General features: G+C 35.1%; 1 long non-coding RNA gene across 1 annotated transcript; it reads left to right on the top strand.

The window, feature by feature from the left end:
- The first annotated feature begins 7427 nt into the window (after positions 1-7427).
- LOC145683436 (uncharacterized) lies at positions 7428-11192 on the top strand. The gene is made up of 3 exons (XR_014131096.1): positions 7428-7600; positions 8960-9067; positions 11026-11192. It is a non-coding gene; the product is annotated as an uncharacterized LOC145683436 (long non-coding RNA).
- The last annotated feature ends 5479 nt before the right edge of the window (positions 11193-16671 follow it).

Raw genomic sequence — 16671 nt, 5'->3', positions numbered from 1 at the left:
AATTGGTAGTGAGTTGGTTTGTAAAAATGATCGAAAACGATCGATGTTATTTAAGAAAAAAATCAGAAACAAAAAATACAGTGCTTGACTTCATATATCCATTGCTTTTTGCTATAATAATTGCTGAAGCTTATGTTTATTATATGGAGCGCTCACAGCACAGGGCAATGAACCCATAAAGTTGTGAGAAAAATAGGCATAAAATTTGTACTGTAAGCTTAATTATACGGAAATTTGAAGTTTGGATTGTACGCATAATTGTATGGAAAATTTTACACATTTTTTCCCTTTACGTTGGTCTACTTACTTTGATTTGGAACTTTGAAATTTCATCCTTTTTTCCACTGAAAAGTATTGATAATTCAACAAGGAAATAATTATACTATGATAATTTAATTGAAATTCATCGTAATTTGGCACATGGCAAACAGCAGTGTGATAATTGGAGTTGAAGAAGGAGGGAAATTCCCATTCACCTCTGAATACGTTCCGGAAACCTCGTTCGCTTTCGCTTTCTAGACTGGGGAGGGAACTTGGTATCAAACCTTCATGAGTAATTACAAAAATTAAATTTATAAACAAATAAGAAATCATCAGTTTATCAGGCTTTAATTGATAATTTATTCACAAGATTCCCTATCAAAGGCGTGGTAGATGAAGTTTCTGTTCTACATGGGTCGACATTACCAACTGACATGGTCGATATGGAAAAGATGTTGTATGGTGATAGAGAGATTATACTTCTTGCTGAGTATTTCAAACCTAACCAAGAAAAATTGTTATCAGATTTAAGTCTAACAAGTAGATTGTCGATGACAAGTTGCAGAAATCGGGTAGAAATATTATCAATTTCCACGACAGAGTGCGAACGGAAATTTCCCATTATGAATTTACAGATGACTAATATTAGAAATAGACTAAGTGCTCAAACATTGTCTAACTTGTTACTCATCAATGTTAATGGCCCACCGCTAGACAAGCTCAAAGTAGAGGAGCTAGTTATTTCTTGGCTGAAGGATGGACATCATTCCATTGCGGATGATTTACCTCCAAAAATTTACCAACAGGAAATAAATCCGATTTCAGATTTGTTTTAAGGTGGACAATTACGAGTTACGAAAAATGTATACTTGTATTACTAATGTCTTATTTGTGTTATTCAACTTTGTACCTACTTTTTAGTAATTCTCTTCTTTGCTTTAGGAAAACTACTTTGGAATAAATATTCATAATAATTGCAATTGTGCATATTTGTAACTTAAATTTAACGTGGTGTTTTAGTGATTACACAAATTACAATCATGAGCATACTTTATGGAGATGCTCTCATATAAGGTACCCGAGTACCTTTATACTCTAAGAACAACTGATTTTTCAAGTCTTTTGTGAGAAAAATGCTGTGAACTGAGAAACCATAACCTTTTCCATATTGTACAGGGGTATTTTCCTGCGAATAGAAGTTTCTTGTGGAATGCGTTCAGAAATTAACACTTGCAAGAATACTTTCTTAGTACAAGTATATTTTAGGCACACACTAATTTCCCCCACCTCGAACTGTTTCAATTTCCTCACTGACAAACACTTTACCATTTTATATCGTAAAGTTCAGAACCACCGTTATTGTAACAGAGTGGTGCTTGAGCGATTGACTAGAAATTCAAACTCCGATTAGTGACAATTTCACAGTCTTGTTTTATTACAAGTGTAAACTCTATAGTCAGTTCAGAAGAGGCGTGGATCGTGTTCAGAGTTGATGACGATGGATTTTGGTGAGTCAGAGTAGGTCAAAATGAATGAGAGTGGTTCATGATGGGTGGTGGGTCACGGTGGGTGGTGGGTCAGAGTGGGTCGCCGTGGATGGTGGATCATGGTGGGTCAGAGTGGGTCACCGTGGGTGGTGGGTCACGGTGGGTCGTGGGTCAGAGTGGCTCATAGTGGGTGGTAGGTCAGTGGGTCGTGGGTAAAGTTTTCATTGACCCACGCCAACTCTGTATATATATATATATATATATATATATATATATATATATATATATATATATATATAGAGAGAGAGAGAGAGAGAGAGAGAGAGAGAGAGCAATGTTCAAAATATTTCTGTAGTCGAGAAACAATGCTGTGGAGGATCAGGGGAGCAGAGTTCTCTTCAACATTGGGAGGCGGGCAGATTTGAGGCTTATTCTAAGTGGACATTAATTTCATCTCACTTTTCTTTCTAGCGATCGGACACAAATAATCAAATTTCTCTTCCAAAAAACACATTTCAAATCGGATTATTGGGGAGGGGGGACAATCTCCCCAGTTCCAAGATTGAAAAGGACATGTCCCCTTCATCCCCCCGGGATTTGCGCCAGTGTATGTATGGAGCAATGTTAAACAGAATTACTAATTCGAATATTATCATTTAATCTACTATGACATTAGTGTTAATTGCATGGAAAACAAAATAATATATATATATACAATATGTAACAGTGTTTCAACAAAATTTAAAAATAATATAGTTTGCAATGTACCGTAGTATCAATTCTCATCGAAAGGAAAATAATATGTTTACGGCATCTATTTAAAACGGCACTGTTAAATCTAAACATGTTTAGGCATAGGACTATTTTTCCTAAGTTTTGTACCGTCCTCCACACCTCTTGAGAACAGTTTTGTAGTCCTTGTTTTAAAAAATAATTTTCCCAATTTTTTTATTTGTTTTCATATATGGAGAAGATCTTTTTGTGTGTGTCGCTTACTTCGCTTATCACCGGCAACGATATTGTCGGGGCTTCCACCGATATTGTCGGCGATGTGTGCAAAGTACGCCGACACCGACACCGATATTATCGGGGCTTCCTCCGATTTTATCGGTATCGTGTGCAAACACGCTAACGGTCTCAAAACAAAACATCAAACAAAACACATCAACCACTTTTCTTCATTGTTATGCATATTGTGATTATTATTATTATTATTATTATATTACTTTTATTATTATTATTACCATTTTTATTAATAATAATAATATGTAAGGTCAGTGGTAGCCCATGCCTTCAAACCAGTATACGCCACTGTTTGAAACTATGAACTCTACATTAACATCGGTCGTATTTCGATCATTTTTTGTTCGAAGGTGTGCAAGGGTGTCTTACCCCTTCCCCCAAAGCATGAAAAGCATACAATATTTTCGCGAACACAGCCAGAGGCGGAGAGGGAGTGACACATAAAACACACAGCTCGCTGTGTAGCTGCAAGAGACCTATGGGTAATTATAGTCGCCCTCTTGTTACAAGGCGTTCAGTCAAGTAGTAGGTATCAAGGTCAGTTCCTGCAGTTGAACACGAAGTTGACTGTTAGGAAACAAAAGCATAAAACTAGTCTCTTTTACCTTTTACGAATATTTTTTACCTTCATGCATACAGCTCACATCTGGCGTAGATTTAAAAGGCATGTTATGTCAATTATATATTCCCCAAAAGATATGAGTACTCAAAAGGCAAAAATCTATAGCTACTTTTGTTTTCCTTTTTCTATTAGCCAGTGGAAGCGTTGTTTCAACATCCTTCTTGTAGCTTGCTTAGCATTCACTCCCTCCTTTTAGTTGAGCTTTCGGCTATGAATACTAGGGATGGCCGTATTTTTTTCGAAAAATTAATTTTTCGAAAACGAAAAATGGAAAACGAAAACTTTTTGGAAAACGAAAACGAAAAATAGAAAACAAAACGAAAAACGAATTTTTTTTTTAAAAAAAAAAAGAAAATTTTTTTTTCGAAAAACGGAAAACGAAAACTACCGAGAAACGGAAAACGGATAATTTTTGTAAAACAAACTGAATTTATTTCATTTGATAGTACTTCCAAACTATAGTATACTATGCATACGTATAGGAAGTCTTATAGAACGGCTATGTTCATCTGTCTGCCTATCCATCCGTTCGTCTGTCGGCTGGTATCAGAGCAAGAGCCGTAAGAAATAGCGAGAAGCATAGGTTTGCAACACGAATAGATTCATCTAATGCATTTGACTTTTATTTAATCCAGAAGTGGTAGAGATCTATAGCTTTCTGCTACATTGTTGATCAACACAGAACACAAACGGTAACATATAGAAAGACGCGGTTTTCCAGAACCAATTCAGTGTCCCAAGAATATATTCAATGTTCGCCCTTATTACACTTGCAGCTTAAGCTATACATAAGTGTCGGAAGTCTTTAGAATGGCTTTGTCCGTCTGTCTGTCGAGAGGTGTCAGAGCAAAACAGTAACAAATATTGAGAAGTCGTTTCTTGCCCCTAAAATGAGAAGTCGATTTAGAGCCCCTAAAATAGGTTCGATCTCCTAAATTAACCGTCCATTTAAAACTGTAAGTGGTTCAAATACCATTTTTGGTTTCAATTTGTATCGCTATAGAACGAAAAGAGAAATAGATAGCGAGAAGCGATTTATTGCAAACAATTTAGCGTCTTAAGACAACATACAACTATCCACAACATTCAATCAAAACCAGAAATTGTTAATATTTACTATTTTTTCCGGTTTCAATATTGAATTACGAGATATCGAGATGTAGATTTTTGCAATCGATTCAACTACCTAGAAATAGCTCTATCTTTTCCATTAATACTCTATTCTGATCGGAAGTTGTTTAAAATAATCATTTTCGGTTTAACATTGATCGATATAGAACAAAAATAGTAATAGATAGCCACAAGTGTGTGTGTGTGTTTTTTAAACGAATCGACAGCGTCTCAAGAGTATATAAGCTATATATCATCTCAACGCACAATACTATCGAAATTGAAAGTGGCTGAATTTACTAGTATATTCAATAGGGATTCAATACGGATTTTTATAAAGTAAAAGCTTGAAGAAATAGTGATGCGGTTTTTCGCGATCGACTAAGCGTTCTAAGAATAGGCTCTACCTTCTCCCTTGATCTCTATTCACACCAGAAGTGGTTCAAATTAACGATTACAAGTTTCAACATTAATCGCCACAGAACAAAATTGGTAATAGATAGCGACAAGTGGTTCACCTACAATCGATTCAGGTTCTCAAGAGGAAATACAATTACAATCCGCAACACTCCACAAGGGCAGAAATGGTTGAAGTTTATTACTATTTTTGATTTTGTAGGTAATACTAATTTTCATTGAGCAAAATCGGTCAGAGATATCGAGATGCATTTTTTTTAAAAATTAATCCAGCATCTCAAGAATAGATTTCACCTTCTTCGTTAACACTTTATTTGAACCGAAAGTGTTCAAATTAACCATTTCCGGTGTTAACACTTGTCGCGATAAAACAAAAATTGTAATGGATAGCAACAAGCAATTTTCTGGAATCAATTCAGGGTTTTAAGAGAACATATCGTCATAACCTGCTTCACTCTGTTGTAAACGGAAATGCTTGAAATTTACTACTACTTTCGGTTCGAATACTTATATTCATAGAACAAAAACTATAAAAGATATCGAGAAGTTTTCTAAAATCGATTTAGCATGATAAAAATAGATTCCGTCTCCTCCCTTAACCCTCTATTCACGCCGAAAGTGGTTCAAATTAGCCAATCCTGCTTTCAATCTTTATCGCCATAGAACAAAAACGATAAGTGATAGCTAATAATGGCTTTCTGATACGGATTCAGCATCTTTGATCTACAGATTCTATCTTTGATCTTATTAATCTATTCCAACCAAGTTTTAGTTGTGCTACTTGTTGTACTGAAGTTTGAATATTCAATTCGCATGGATTGCAAGTCTTAGTTTTTTTTTTTTTTTTTTTTTTTGTAGTTTTACACTGTGAAACGAAACTCATTTGTTTCTCTACAAAAACAGGAAGTAGGAAAAATGTATCACAATCAGGGGGGATCCAGGGGTCGATCGCCCCCCAGAAGAGAACACTCTTATTTTATATAGAAATAAAACCCAGCCCGTAAAAATAGCTCTAAGTAGCAGTATTATAACTCCCGCCAGAAGTCCGTCCTGGATCCGCCCCTGATCACAACTCCCGGTTTCAGTATTTATCACCATAGAGCAAGCATGGTAATAGCGAGAAGCATGAATTCAGTACCTTCGCAATAGACTATCTCCAAGTTTTATTCTGTGGTAGAAATTTACTACCACTTCTAATTTCAATAGTGATCACCATAGAGCAAAAATAATAAGAGATAATGAGATACGTTTATATATATGAATCCAGGATTTGAAGATTGTCATATTGATCGCAATCCCTCTATGTAAACCGGAAATAGTGAGAAACTACCATTTCCGATTTCATAGTAAAGAAAAGACGATAGCCGGAAGCAGTTTTTGATATGGATTCTGTGCCACAATGGTAATTTCCATGTCTAAGTTTAATGCAACCGAAAGTGATAAATACTTACTATATATCTGGTTACAATCTTTTTTCTCATAGAACGAGAGAAGTACTAGAAAGCGACAAACGTTTCTTTTAAATATATAATTTCATTATTCCAAGAAAAGATTTCAAGCCCTGCCATTGGTCTAGTGGCTAGCGCGTATTCCTTTGATGCACAGGGTCCCGAGTGGGAAAACATTGAACGTGTTATGGTGGTTTGGATTCCACTTTAAAATGTAGGTCTACGTCTTGTATAGTCTTGCTCGATACTGAAAAGGGACGCTGAACTTCAACAAACAACCAAATAAAAAATTTTCATCTTAACAGTATTCTTCTACTGAAGTTAGTAGCAGTAAAAACTAATACGAATACGAAGACCCACCTATTTAAAATTTGAATTCTCGTTTGATGAGATTATTATAGTCAGATACTTAGTTCTTTGTCCTACCGTATATAAAACATCTTTAGAACAAATAAACCATTCAATAGTATTTTGTTAGTATTAAATCAACATTTTTCAAAAAACAAACCACAAGAGACACCAAATGAAACTAATTAATCTACAGAACCAGACAACCGGCTTGAATGTGTCAGATACACCTTGAGTGCCTAAAAAATTTGCTTTATTTCTTTCTTTTTTATCTTGATTTAATTTCTTTTTTTTTTTTTTCTTTCTTTCTTGTCCACACCGTCGGAGACAAACATTTAGCCGAAGCCCAGTCTTCGAAAATTTTTTGTTGTGCGATAAAGCTTAGTATGTATCGTGAATATAATGGTATATGTTCTCGCTATGTGTACAATATATTGAGTATTTTTTGGTGTTTCTTAATGTCCGAGAAATATTTTTAACTGAAACATTGAAAACAACCAACTTCGATAAGAACGAAGTATACTTTAATGTGTTAGTATCGCTATTGTAATTTAAATACTTTTTTCAAAAATAATTACAAAGAATACCTCTAAAAAAATTTTTATGAAGTTCATAACGTTTAAAGTGCTAAGACCTGATATTACCAAGTTTGCAATCAATAGAATTTTATATTTGTACTCTGATAAATTTGGTGCGTAATTTAATGTTAAATTTTATATTTCAGATTGCAGAGCTCCGTAAGATAGGGGGTATTAATATTGACAGTATTGTTACGAATATAATGAAGCGAATTCTAACCAACATGTTAGCAGCGGAAATAAGTTGGACAGGCGGAAAGACGAAGACATCATTCTCAGCCCTTGCACTTTGTGATGTTCTTATAGGTAATATATTATGATTTATTATATATTTTCTTATGTTATTATTTAAGACGATTAACTAGAATTTGTATGTGTTTCCACTCGATTCGACCATCCACCACAAAAATTATCCAGAGGTTAGTATGTAAGACAATTCTCCAAAGTAATTTGTTCACAGAGCTCAGTTTTTCCAAAGAATTTGTATGAGAAAATAAATGTCGATATGTTTCGAGAAATTAAATTGAGGATTGTGAATTTAGTATTTTATACCAGCTTACATAAACTTATTCTCTTAGTTTCTTGATACTCACTACTTGTTTAATATCATAATTGACTTTTCTTAAAATTTAATGATCGTGAACTGTTTCATCATTCTATTTTAAAATTTATTTTTGAGAAAGAAGAATGGATGGTAGATTTTTTTATAATGTTGAGCAGTTTGCGTTATCCAGGAGATTTTTTTTTTTTAAATCATGGTATAGTACACAAATATTTCTCATGTTTTGAAAAACCTCTAAACTTAATTATAAGGTAGAATTACAAGCTACCACGTGTCTGAAATGCTTCGTGATTTTAAATAAAATTAGGATGTTGTTTTTGAAATACATTAAAGTCCTACAAGTTATGGGATAGCGGTATAGAACCACTTCATGTGTTGCGGAAAACAAATATAAATGCACATAGCACTCGACTTCTGTTACTTGAACTTCTGTAAAAGGTCATTGGCCGTGATGTTGCTTCTACGACGAAAACTATCAATGTGTGTGTTGCTCTTGATAACTGCCAATATGCCGGATAGCCATACTGATCATGATGCCAGTTGATACGAACTGATGGTAGAGTGCGTATGCGGCGGAGACTCTAGACGCCGTAGACTCAAGTTATCAACAAGGCAGTTACAAGCTTGTGGCCTGTAATTATGTGGTGCGTGTTTATATGGCATTCTTGGATCCTCGAGTCCGATTGACCTAGACAATATCAGCAAGCCAAAATTATTCGCGATTGGTTTGCAGAGCATTCTAAACAATGAATCGGCCAACTATACTGCTAGACATAAAGTTAATAGAAACATGTACGATACCATCGTATGAACCATTTGTGCACACGTTTTACTTGCAACAATCACGTCATAATAGCCAACAACCAAGACTTTATGAAGGATTTCCACCGACTTGTCGAGTCCATGCCATTCCAAGTTGCTGCACTCGCCATGCTCGAGAAGGCATAGCACGATAGACCTATTATCTTTGTATCCCATAACTTTTGGAGCCTCATTTCACCTATTGAAATGCATGTCGAATATTTCATATTCCTTCTTGTTATAACACATATCTATTGCAGAAATTTGCCAGTTTTTCTCATTCAGAAATATTATATTTCCAGAGACAGTGAGGCAACACGCGTCCAGCAAATTTGCTACAGATGCTGAGATCAAAAGACCAGTTCAAAGCTGGCTTCGTCACGCAACGGAAAGAATGAAGAGAGAGAAACGTAAGTAACATATTGACACTTTTAGGTTTGTAAATTGCTTGCTCTTGCTTAGTCGACGTGGTGAACAAAAGCTTCAAGCAATCAATTATAATACAGAAAATTATTCTGTATTATAATGTATTGTTGATGTCGCACCAAAGACACCATTGTGCGACCCTACTTAATAGTTCAGAAAAGTCGTTGTAAAATTAATAATACACTCTCTTTGCATGTGTAACGCAACCGCGATAGGCATGGAAACCCATTTACGAAGTGGGATGTGTCTACTAAATACGTTTTATGACTTTTAACGCGCGCCAGTGTAGATGGCTATTGTAATTATTATAGTTCTGTATTTTTCTCTTCATACAGGTCAGGCAGTCTTCGTTTTTAATGTTGTTTTGCCATGTCCCAAGAAATCCTACACGATATACTTTCACATAAACTATAAACATGCCAAAAGACTGCTTGGGGGCGATCGTCCTTCGGGATTCTACAGGGTGTTTACTGGAGTTGACTTCTTGACTTACAAATTTTCAAAACACCACCCTGGATTTTTAAAAAAAAAAAAAAAAAAAAAAAAAAAAAGTCATACTATGATATTCAAGAAGCTGTAAAATGTGTTGATAAAGCTAGTTCTTCAATATTCTGATGGAAAGAATGCATAGAAACTAGTGGGTTAAAACAAAAAAACAAAACAAAAAAAGGAAACACTATTGATTTTCTTTCTCGAATTACCAAGTTTTTTCAATGTTTGACCAATTAATTTTATCATCACCTACACCCAGATAATGGGACTGCCATCTTGAAGGGTCTCAAAGGAAATCTTTACATTTCTCCAGTATTAGACAATAATTTCCAGTACATTCCAATATTTCCAGTAAGAAAATCAAATACCAGTAGATTACTAGTATTTCAAGTACCAGTAGACACCCTGTTCTACACCACAGTTGATTACATTATCTTCATTGTGTGTGTGTGTGTGTCCAGCGAAAATCTTGTTCTTTTTTGTACGGTTCGGGTAATTTTTGGTCATCCCATTGCAAATACTTGTATCAATATTGTATTTTGTTTATTACTTAGTTGCTCCTTTCTAACTTCTATCTCAAGGTTTGTAACAAGCTAATGCTAGTAATTTGGCTTCATATGTTCCGTTTTCCACTTTTTACATGACATCTGATACAAAAGAAAGTAAATGAATTCAATGAATAGAGTTTTTTTTTCTTTCATTGAAACAATTTTTTACTTAAGTCAAGGGATAGTAATGTTCAACAATGAATAAAAGAGACAAACGTCATTATCGAAAGCTCGAACTGGAATGTGTGTGTGCCTCGATTGCCCTGGACAGTTAGCTATGTTGCTTGTCTTTGCCTTTTGGCTTGATTACTGATTTAAAGGCTAACTTTATATATTCATCGCTATGCGAACTAAATCCAAACTTGGTGTGCTTTCCCTGCTTTTTAAAGTTCGTTGTTGGTTTATAATTAATACTTAGTATTATATTCACTTCTTGTCAGAGGCGCGACTGATTCGCAGCATCACATGTACTTACATATTTCTAGCGAAAAGATTTTTCAATTCAAGCAAAACAGGTCTCATTGTCTTATGACTGGATCATAATAATAAAGCGAGTAATCCCAACAAGTGTCATCTCCCTACTACTTTCCACACATCCAGTGGCGTAGCACACTTTTGCGGCCCCCCCCCCCCCGCAAAGTATAGAGAAGGGGCCCTAGTTGTAAAGCCGACAGAAGTAAGGTTAAGTTCTATTTCTTTATATCTTTATTCATCGCAAGACTTTGGGGCCCCTATACCTCGGGGCCCCCCGCACTGTGGGAGTTGCGGGGGCAGCTGCTACGCCACTGCACACAACCATACGTATTTAACGTAATTATTAGATTTTTCTGTGGCTAATTTTTTATGTATATTTGCACTCACTTCGTCTTTTAACAGAATTTTTTTCCTTTTCCATTTTGTAGGGAAAGGGGATGAACAAAGCGCGATGTTAACAGGCAAATGAACACACATAAAGTGCGATGTGACTGAAGCCGGGATGAACATGCAAATGCTCACATTATAAAACCCTAGATGTATATTTTGAAAGGGTTATTTTGAAAAAATCCCTACATGTGTGATAGCTTTTGAATAAAAGATTGTACGTGTGTAACCCATTTGTTTTATTAAGCATATCTTTCTTTGCTACACAGATGCTAGATAACTACGATCCAAACGTGACCTTCGGTTATTAATGATTAATTAGGTTCATGTTTCAGAAAAGGCAGTTTTTTTTTTTTCTAGTTGAATCATGTTCCATTCTTATTTTCTTTCTATCCCTTGAGGAGAAATTTACAGCTGAACAACACTAAGTTAGTTATTATTACAAGTAATGTGGAAAAATACTATATGCAGATAACTTATATATTGTAAATAGCTACATCTTCGCTCTTATCATTTCGCATAGTCCCATATATGACTATGTTGAATCGTACAGATCACTTTGTCACAAGGAAGACGTCTGAAGGATTTGATGATGATACAATGTGGCGTCCAGTTTCAATCCTGTAGCATCCACTGGCTACATTTTGCAGTTTATCCCGCCAACAAGGAGATTGTCCAAAGGCACCAATTCATATATTTTCTCACGAAATTTAAATTTACCTAACCATAGCTAATATCATTGGAAACGTTACTGCGGTAATAGAGAGTGCAAGTCAACGAGTCAAACATTTGCTTTTAAAATGTTTACCTATAGCCTGTAAATATGTACCTGACGGGACTCACTGGGACTTTGAAGCAGAAGTTCATGTACAGGCCACCCTGTGGTATTGCACGATAGCTCTATCGGTAATTACAGAGTGAAGCTATTGGTTATTTTTAGGCTCTGGCTTTTCAAAGGCGCCTCTCAAGTAGCTACACGTGAAATGACACATATTCCGTTTGATTTGCACTGTACATTGTGTTTGCAAATCTGAAACCAGAGCCTGAAAACAGTCAATAGATTTACATCGTCATTTCTGATGCAATGCTACACGGTTACACATGAGCTTCCGTTTGAAGTCCCGTAGGATTCTCATCAGGATTTCACGGATGTCTCAGGAGTCCCACGGGATCGTCCCGGGATTATCCCATTCGCGTACGTGGTTCTGCCTGAGGATAACCTCTGGTTTCCTACGGGATTCTTCCTGCATGACTCCCGCTGGAGTCCCACGGGTCGTCCCGTTTCCCGGGACAAACGCGGACATCTGGAACTCCCGTGTCAGTCCCATGGATGTCGCAGGAGTCCTATGGGAGCGTCCCGGGATAGTTCCGTTTTCCCGGGCGGGAGGGCCATGGGACATCCTAGGAAAGATTTTGTGCTATTAGGGTAAATGTTTTCTAAACATTTTCTACTGTTACAAAACACCAAGAAAACTAATTTGAAAATGGTTTTGATACGTCTACCTTATATTCCCTCTAAATATATTCCGTCATGTGCAGAAAATATTCTCTATATCAGTGTTTCTCAAAGTGTGGGTCGCGACTCATTGGTGGGTCGTGGGCCATTTTTTGGTGGGTCACAAGAAGTTTTAAATTATGAAAATTTTATTTTGATGCAGAAACGTATGTTGTGAAGTACTATTCAGAAAATGAAAATTGGAAGCGTTTGTTAATGATGTGAAGAGTAAGTGGTTGCTCAGAGCTCTGCCCTGTTATACAGTTAGTAAAGATGCTGGGTTAGGATGGAAAGAGAATGGGTGAGTCAACATCTGTCATGGGAAGGGTATTGCGTCGGGAGTAGTGTTACCTCTGTGTTACCTTTCTGTATAAACACTTTAACCCTCTTTGCGCATGTGTACAATTTCATATGATACACTTATTGTGAAAGAAATTTACATTACATTTGCTCAATCGTCACCGACTAATATTCTCTAACCGACTGGACCACTATATTCATAAATTTACATTACAATTTAGTTTAAGCGAGATATTTACGATAGACATAAAATAAACCAACTAAATTTTGATTTATTTAATTTAAGCATCGAACTCTACTTTGTAACATTCGTGGTCGTTCAGTGTTCACATCAAATACATTTCATGTTAATCATTCATGCACACTGTTATAGAACGAACTGGAATTAGAAATTTACTGTACAAAATTTAATTGCTTTTAAATACACCACCATTACGTAGAATGCCAATGTGTATTTGAGTAAAAGTAGTTGGGCCACAAAATACATTTTATTATTTAATGTGGGTCGCAATAACAAAAAGTTTGAGAACCACTCCTCTATATACTTTCTGATGCACAGAAAATATTCTCTAAATATTTTCTGTGATGTTCAAAAAGTATTCACTAAATTTTTTTGTCATATACAGAAAATATTTTGTCATATATAGGAAAATATTGTCTAAATACTTTTTGTCATGTACAGAAAATATCCACTAAATATTTTTTTCATGTACAGAAAATTTTTTTGCCATGTATGGAAAATATTTTAAAATTATTATTTTACAGAACATTAATTTTCGTTATAAATGAATTAGAAATCTTCAGAAAACATTTCAACTAATGTACCCAATACATTGTAAAAATATTTAAAAACATTTTTCTTCATTTTTGACAAGTTATTTTCTGTGTTCTTGGTAAATAATTTTAAAATATTCCATGCGAAACATTTTAAAAACCATTTTGTTAACATTGTATAAAACGTTTCAAATACATTTTCAGTAATGTTTGGAAATCGTACAGAAAATATTTTTTGGAAAACTTTTCTAACGGTGTATAAAATATTTTTACATTTTTGAGTGTATTGCAAGAATATTTTCAGTATTATTTGGAAAATATTTTCAACAACATATGGAATATACAGTATTTCTTTAAGAGAAGTAGAATACATTTTCTGAAGGAAAATGATGACACGTTTTAGAAACGTTTTGAAAATATTTCATTGCTGTGTGGGATAAGAAAAGACAAAGAAATATGTATCCGTTCCAGAACCAAAGGTAGTTGCAGTTTATATCATATCAATGGGAACGGTCGATATGTATGATTGCTTAATTTAATACTATCATATTTCAATATGAACAAAAAGATAGTCTGTTATAGTGTTCTTCCGCTTTAACAAATTCATGGATGGAGTACAAAAACGACCAGATTGCATTAAAATCCCCCTCCCAAAAAGAAGTGTTTTATCTGTTGAATCTTGTTATATATATATATATATATATATATATATATATATATATATATATATATATATAGAGAGAGAGAGAGAGAGAGAGAGAGAGAGAGAGAGAGAGAGAGAGATAGATAGATAGATAGATAGATAGATAGATAGATAGATAGATAGATAGATAGATAGATAGATAGATAGATAGATAGATAGATAGATAGATAGATAGATAGATAGATAATTACTGAGATGCTCTTATTGGGAGTTTCAGTTCAGACTAATATTCCTCGAAAAAATGTTCTCTCTCAGTCATCTCAACGAATGGAAGGTGAGAATGAAAAATCAAAGAAGAGATAGAAACCAGTATCACTATCTCCGAAAGATGTTAGGTTGAGTGGGAATGAAGATCTTCCCATTTGTGCTGTATGCAATAAGAATGCTTTCATGAGATGTCATAACAAGGACTGTAAAAGGCAAAACCAGATTCAAGTGCATCAAATGTGATTTGCTTTTATATATATTTTGAAAGAAAGATATTGTTTCTTGGAATTTTATTCTTAATTCCATGTAAAAATGTTTTTCTGTTAATATCACTGGTACCTGTAAATTCAATCAAAAGTTCTAGATACTCTCCAATTGTTCTGAATTATCAAATTTAAATTTAATATCAAGGAGTCTATCCTTGTGTTATATTGTACAGCGGTGGACACTTCTAAATGGTACAGCCATATGGAGATTTACGGCTAAGGTGTACCATTTAGAAGTGTCCACCGCTGTACAGTCTGGTGCACAAAATTCCCAGAAATTGTTAGAAGCATCATAGGTAATTTTCTGAATTTTTAGGAAAATATATGAATACGAATCTCTTTTCGAAAAACTTTTTATTTCTTATAGCTCAATGTTCAAACTAGGAGGGTTGAATCCAGATATCCAGTCGGCCGGGCAGCATCTAGGCGAGAATAGGAAAAAAGATTATTTTTATGATTTATTTGCGTTTATTCAAACTCAAAGAAGAATGACGAGAATCAGAGTTAGAATTATAAAAGCTCGTTCGTAGGATTGTCGAGACTACGTCGGAACTATCGCCTTTAGTAGACTACTTACTACAATATCATTTCTGAATACAATTGCTTGAGTTTAAAAAATATGTTATATTATAATTTCTATGAATATAATATGCACGGGCGATTGCGAAACGCTATTAATTAAAAGTTTGGAACTCATTTGAAATGAAATCTTGAAGTTCAGCGCTCATGATTATGCCATAGGTTAAAAGAAGGAAGCCATCTTGATTCCGTTGAGGATTGTTTGAAGCTACAATATTTCCACGTTAATTTTCAGGTTTAAAAATTGCACATAAGTAAAATTTAATATTTGGGAAGTCCTTTGATTAATTCTTACTTGTAATCAATGGCTTTGGTAAGAATTTAGTTTCAGGAAATTAACATTAATCATAATCAAACAAGAAGAGTATAGATAAACTTCTCAGCATATGCATACATACTGATGTGTAATTGTAAAATATATGCTGGACTAGAAAATTGTTAGGTGGGTATACGCCGTAAATACCTATGACCCTTAATTACATCTCTGTCTTCAAAGTTAACCACACCTCCACTCCTCCGGGTAGAAGGGGGCTTCATTTATTATCAGGTAGCAATGGACTGAACTCCATCTCCCAGGTTTACCTACTGATGGAAGGAACTACCCTAGCAGGTGAGGGTATACCAGCACCTCCAGTGTTGGTGACATAGTGTTTTAAAATAAATGTCGGTCTTCTATTTGGAGTCAGAAGGCGTCCTGACATCGCAAAATTACCGAATTCCACGGTATGATCACAATCTGACAAAGTTCAACGCTTGAAATACCACTTTCCTTTGAAACCAGAGAGGGACTATAATTTCAATCCCATCTATCTTAGATTACAGCTAAGTTGCCATCTACACTACCGTAATCAATGACTCATGCAGTCATTTCATTTATTACTGGCAGGAACTTCCTTCCAAAGCAGGGTGTCTCCTCTCATTTGGCTGACCTTACTTTCATGAGAAAGGAAGATAATGTCAGCGTAGGACTTGTTTGTATTAACAATACATTTAACTTTAAAGCTCCCTCGTGACTATGTGGTTCGTTTACACGTCTACTTCGCGGGAAACTGAGGTTCGATTACCAGCGTGAGTTCATGTGGTTCGGATCCCACGTTAATCTGTAGATTTAAGTCTCACATAGCCTCGGTGCTGAAAGAGATGTTAAACCTCAAGCCAATTTTTAAAACAAATATAAGCCACTATATCCCTCGAGGTCGGAGATATATGATGCTAAAGCAAAATTGATGGAACCGAGATGATGACGTTGTGAAGATGTGTCTACAACACTTTTTCTCCGTGGTGGATGGGCAGTTGCTCAGCTTAAATACTTATATCTATAGACAACAGATGTGTGGTGTGTAATGATTGCTCGTTCAAAAAT

The sequence above is a fragment of the Thermobia domestica genome, chromosome 4 (genome assembly GCF_964235325.1).
Source record: "Thermobia domestica chromosome 4, izTheDome1.hap1.1, whole genome shotgun sequence".
Taxonomy (NCBI): Eukaryota; Metazoa; Arthropoda; class Insecta; order Zygentoma; family Lepismatidae; genus Thermobia; species Thermobia domestica.
The sequence above is the reverse complement of the archived record's forward strand: the minus strand, read 5'-3'. Positions and strand labels throughout refer to the sequence as shown.